We start from the raw sequence: 6,318 nt of genomic DNA on the forward strand, positions 1-6,318 counted from the left end.
AAAACAGTACAATTGAGGTCGGAAGCTCAGTTAATTCACGTGGGCATGCATGCAGATGGAGACTCTCTCTTCCATTAAGGATCACGCATGCTGGTCATTTAGTAGCAGTATTGAGTACTGTTTCTTGAAGCAGCAGTCGAGAAGTATAATGGTCACTACAAAAAAAAAAAAGAGTTTTTATGATTATTTAATTGCGACAAAAATATTATTTATAATTAAAATAGATTCATTTTAACTATAAATAATCATTTTATTAGAATTAATTAACCACAAATAAACAATATTCTTATAGTGGATATAGTGTACATGTGTAGGCCAAAGGTGTTCGAAAAGTGATAGATAGATTAGGCCGACTGATCTAGTTGAGAAAGCTTTTGTTTTTAAAAGGCTTATGGACAATGTCCTCTTGACCTTTTTGGGGATGGAAAAGAGGGAAGGAGATATAGGAGGCCAGGAGGAGTGAAGGTTTCCTTTCACTTGGGTGGCTGGTTTGGTTGTGAGATATTGAGTTTTTTCTTAGAGAGAAGGAGCATATATAGTATTTTAATAAGTTAAAAATCCAAAAAATATATATTTTTGGCTAATCTTCAGATAAACAAGTTGGAGTAATTATTGAAGATATTGACCCTGATACACAGCCCCCAGCAGCTGTCAAGATTGCAGCCTCAAGTTCATTATAACCAACAGCCAATAATCCTCAAGATTTGAATGCTGAAGATCTTCTACACAATGTCAAAGACTCTAATTAAAGAAGGAAAGCTTCACGTTGCATATAAGCATGACTACACAAATCATGAATCTTGTCATGTATAGTTATGTAGTAGATACTTTTAACATACAATTGTAATGACACATGTATATATAAATATTTGTAATCTATAAGTACTGTACTGGTTATCAAATACAATTATTTCTTTATCATTTCTTACATGGTATCAGCGCTTAATTGGTAGAGATGCCACTACACGATCTTAATGATCAACTTCTTCAACCTCCTATGTTCCTTCTTGTTATGTTAGTGTAAACCATTTATAAAAAAGCACATGTGGAAAGACTCGAGTAGTGGACTATTTTTGTGAAATAAGAACTTATCCTTTTGCTACCATTTTTTCTGTTACAACTTAAGTTCTATAAATAGAGGCCTTTAATTGTACTTGAGGGATGATTGATACAGAGAGAATACACGAGAGAAAAAAGAGAGAACATTTGCAATAAGGCTCAAAGAAAGTGTGAGGTGTGCATGAGAGAGTGTTCTTGTAATCTCAAGTCTGTATTTGATAATCAATAAAGGAAAGTCTCTTCACTGTTACTACCGTGGAAGTAGATCACTAGGATCGAACTACATAAATTCTTTTGTGTTCTTTTCATTTCTTTTATGTGTTGTTTCAAGTTCTTTATAACTTCTTTTACAAATCTTGGCATCTGAGTTGGATGCATTAACCACAATAAGCAATTCAGAGTTTCAACAAGTGGTATCAAGAGCTTAGGTTCATATGGGAAATGCCAAGTTCGATGTAGAGAAGTTCAATGGGAAAAATGATTTTGGGTTATGGAGGATCAAGATGAGAGCTCTTCTAGTTCAGCAGGGTCTTCAAGATGCACTTCTTGGTGAAAAGAACATGAGTTCTTTGCCTGAAAAAGAAAAACTAAGATCTTGCAGAAGGCCCACAACACTCTAATTCTTTCCCTTGGTGACAAAGTCTTGAGAGAGGTTGTCAAGGAAGAGACAGCAGCAGGGGTTTGGCTAAAGTTAGAAAGCCTCTATAGGATCAAATCCTTGGCAAATCGACTCCACAAGAAGACCAAGCGTTACACCTTTAAAATGACCCCAGGTATGTCTATGGAAGAACATCTTGATGAGTTTAACAAGATCATCTTGGATCTTGCAAACATAGACATTAAAATTCATGATGAGGATCAAGCTATTCTATTACTAAGTTCTTTAGACACCTCATATGCAAATCTTAAAAAGACTATAATGTATGGTAGAGAAAGCTTGACCTTAGATGAAGTGTAGTCTATTTTGCACTCAAAAGAATTGCAAAACAAGGCTGACACAAAAACAGAAACTGGGGAAGGTTTGACAGTAAGGGGTAGAGCAGAAAAACAAAGTCACAAAGGAAGAAATAACAAATCAATGTCAAAATCAAAAGCGAAACAACTCAAGTGTTTTGTATGCCACAAAGAGGGGCACTTTAAAAGAGACTACCCTGAGAGGAAACAAAACCTTGGAAACAAACCTAAGGTAGAAGGGAATGCTATTGTTGTACTAAATGGATATGACAGTGTTGAAGTGTTGAATGTTGTAACAGCCCGCTAGAAATTCACTGGTGGAATTTCTATTGACATTAGGAACCTCGTGAAAAGCCCATGAGTTTTTACGAATCGACAAATCGCATAGGTTTTAGTCTATCAACATAGTCAGTGTTATCACTCACTGTGGTGCTAGAAATATGAGTTTTATTTATTTGAGATAGTTAGAAGTGTCAGAATGCGTTATGGTCTACGCCATTAGACTCAGTTGGTTATTTATGATTTTATGGCGCAATAAGTTTATTTTCATATTTTCGGACAAAACGTCCGTTTGAAACTATGAAATTATTTTTAGGGCACTTCGAGGTTGAATTTTGGTAAACTATTTTCACTATAGGTTAATATGAATATTTAGTGCTAAGTTTATGATTCACTTTTTTGGAGTGAATAGTAACCTCGATAAGCACACCAATTGCAGTGTTTCAAAATCACAGTGTGGAATGTTCAAATTAGATTAGAGAAGTTTTATTTGAACACTTGGCAAGATCTTAGCTACATTTAGTAAATAATATTAGACACTTGGCATCATGAGGAACATTTGATGAATTTGAAGGAATCAAGGTGTGAGATCATGTCACTTAAATAAAACTTTGTTTCATTTGATCAACCAAATTGTGCCAGACCAAAGAAGGTTTCAATCCTAGCAAAACCCTAAATGGTTGGAATCCAATTGAAACCCCAAAAGTTTGGTTGAAACTGAATTCTGAAACCCTAAACAGTTTCCCTAAACCTTAAAGTTGGCCTTCAAACCCTTTATAATCTGATTTCTAGCATTGTGTTTAATTACTTGATTAAATCACTTCCACATGCTACTAATCCTTCAAATTTTTGTTTGAACATCATTATCCAACCTTCTTAACCTTGAAAAATTGATTGGGCCAAGTGATATTGGATTTGGGCTTAATTGCAACTCAAACCCTCTTTAAACCCCAAAATTTAGGCCCATTTGGTTTAGGCCCATTACGGCCCATGAATTTGGTCACCATAGGATTGCCATTTGGACATGTTTTTCACCCCCACTTGGCTAGCCAGATCTTTACAAAGAAGAGCCTAGAAGGTTCTTGAAGTACAAAGCTAAATGGGCCACCTCACTCTTTCACTTTAGCACTCCACCTTGAGAAAAGATCTTGGATTGATTTTTGTTTATTGCAATGAGAAGAAAAGGTCAACACTCAAGTTTTCCTTCAGTCCTATCACTTTCCATAACTTGTGTAAGAGGCTCTCCAGTCCACTTCCCACAAAAAGCAACCCTTCTTTACACTTTTCTTTCATAGAACACAAAAGACACTCTCGGACAGTTTTTCTTATCTCTTTTTCACGCCTGCTTAGAAGATTTTGTAAGTATTTTCTCGCAAATTTCCATGAAAGTTGTTCTTTTTGGAGTCTAGTTTACGTGAATACCTTATTTGTTCCATTTGGAGATCATTTGATTGGTAGAAGGTTGTTTAGATCCCAGAAAGGTCATTCTGGGTGATAAACTGAAGAGTGTGTTATATTTTGGAGTTTTTGACCAAGCTAATGAATAGATTTTGGTCCAAAAGTTTTTTGGAGTACTGTTAACATATGTATATGATTATTGGTTGAGAATTTGTTGCATGATTAAAAGTTTTGGTGAAATATTTTCTTATATCTAGAAACTTAGAAACTGGAAAAGGAAAAATAGTTTCTGTTTTGAGAAAGTTTAAATCGTTTATGGTTTAATCTTATTCCAATGGCTTTGATATTTTTCTTGGAAGATCCTAAACCTCTTATATACATGTTAGAATGTTATTTTGAAGATATTTGATATTAGTTTCGAAGATATGAAATTTTATACAATGAGATATTTGGTTAGGCCAAACTGATCTTGTTCTTGGCTAAATTTATGTTTTGGTTGATGTTTAATCATGTGATCTTGAGTTTGAAGCTTGGATCTGTTTTAGAATACCTTTTTAAACTATGTGATGTTTTGGTTTGAAGATTACTTCTTTATAAGTCATGGATCAAAAGGTTGATCAAAACAAGTTAGAAACAAAAATCTGTTTTGAACTTAGAAGAAAAACCAAAAAAGTTCAAGTATGGTTTTATTGATTTTGATGACTTTTGTTCATGATTCAAAACATTATTATTCTTAGGAATATTTTATGAGTATAGTAGAAGAAAAATTTTGGTTTAATCATGAATTTTGAAATTTGAAAGAATTACAACAAAAATCAAAGGAAATAGTCTTTGTAAGTTTCAGCCCTATAGAGTTTTAATGGTTGTGCTTAGTTTTAAATTTTTCTGAATTGATATTTGAGCTTAGGACAAAATTTACGTAAGGTATGTAAATTTTGGTGATTTTTAGAGTTAAGATGCAAAATCCTTAAGTTATGGGTAAAATAGTCATTTTCCTACATGTAGAGGGTAAAATGGTCATTTTACTCTAAGTTGATATTTTTTCATATTCCTAATTATTAGTGATTAAGTTCTAATTTTTAAAAAATCACTACTTTTAGTTTTTCGTTATCGCACTTGAGTTTTGTTTAGAAGCACGAAAATCGAAATAAGTTAGTTTTTAACTTACTATCAGTTTAATGTGTATGAGTGATAAGTAAGGCAACTAAGGTGTATGTATGCATGTTATCATATGTGTCATGCCAAGTCATTACATATTTATCTGTTACACAGAATTTATTCTGTCACAAATTATTCATCTGTTACACAAGATATTCTGTCACATATTACTATACATCGCTATACATTGCAATACATTGCAAGTATGTCATGTTAAGTTAAGTATGTTATCTGTTACATATATTGCATGTCACATAATATTCATTGTCACATATTATGCAATGTTATGAAATGTTGTATGTTACATGTTATGACATGTTACGAAATATTGTCTGTTACATGTATGTCATGTTATGAAATGTTGTCTATTATATTTATGTTTCAAAGTATGTCATGTATGTCGTCTTACGTTCATGTCACGTTACGCTACGTCAGGACTTCCGTCTTTTATGTTACGTTCATGTCACGTCACGTTACGAAATGTCATGTATGCTAGTTAAGTTATTCATGTCAATCACGACCCTAAGCGCTAGGATATGGTAATATTCTAGTGGAACTCATTTGTTCACGCTGAAGTGTCTAAATATGTATGAAATTCTATGGGTTGACGAAATACAATCAACAAGTTGTAAATGGGGCCTAACTAGCTGATCACCAGAGCACGTCAGGCCCTAACGCTAATGGTGCCACACTTTATGTTACGTGTATCCATAGCAAGTGTGGCCCAAACAATTCATGGGGCCACAATAATTGTGGAGCATGAAATATAGGGCCACAACAACTGTAGAGCATACACTACGTAAGAAACAACATTGTGACACGTAGAATACGTGGGGCCACAGCAACCGTAGAGTACGTATTAACCCACTCACAGCTGGTATAGACACTTGTGTTGTGATGCGGTAATCGGCAGGGACACACGCCTCAAAGGGACTTGTGTAGCACCCGTATGGTCACTTTATTAATTAAGTCTATTGAATAAGATTCAAAGTTCATGTATTTCACATTCAAGTTATGTTTCACGTTATGTTATGTTCAAGTTCACGTTCATGTCAAGTTTTAAGTTTATGTTATGTCAAGTTTTAAGTTTCAGTTTCAGTTTAAGTTATGTCAGCTCATGCCATGTTATGTCAAGTTACGTTATGCTTATTATTTCATGCCATGTTATGTCAGGATATGTTATGTTTACTATTGACTTGGATTGTGCATTCATGCCTTTATTGCCATGCATGCATCATTAACTTGTGTGGAAGTTTCCTATTAACTTGCTGAGTTAACTTGCTGAGATTTGTAATCAAATCTCACTGTGGTAGTCTCAACTACCATTCCCCCCTAATGGTAAATTTTGTTACAGGATCTGAAGGAGAATCGGGAATCGACCAACTGGAAACGGTCGACTAAGTGACGATGCAAGGTTGATGGTAGTACAGTAGTTACCTCAGATTACTACTTGTATTTGTGGAGTTCAAT

The sequence above is a fragment of the Juglans regia genome, chromosome 1 (genome assembly GCF_001411555.2).
Source record: "Juglans regia cultivar Chandler chromosome 1, Walnut 2.0, whole genome shotgun sequence".
Lineage (NCBI taxonomy): Eukaryota > Viridiplantae > Streptophyta > Magnoliopsida > Fagales > Juglandaceae > Juglans > Juglans regia.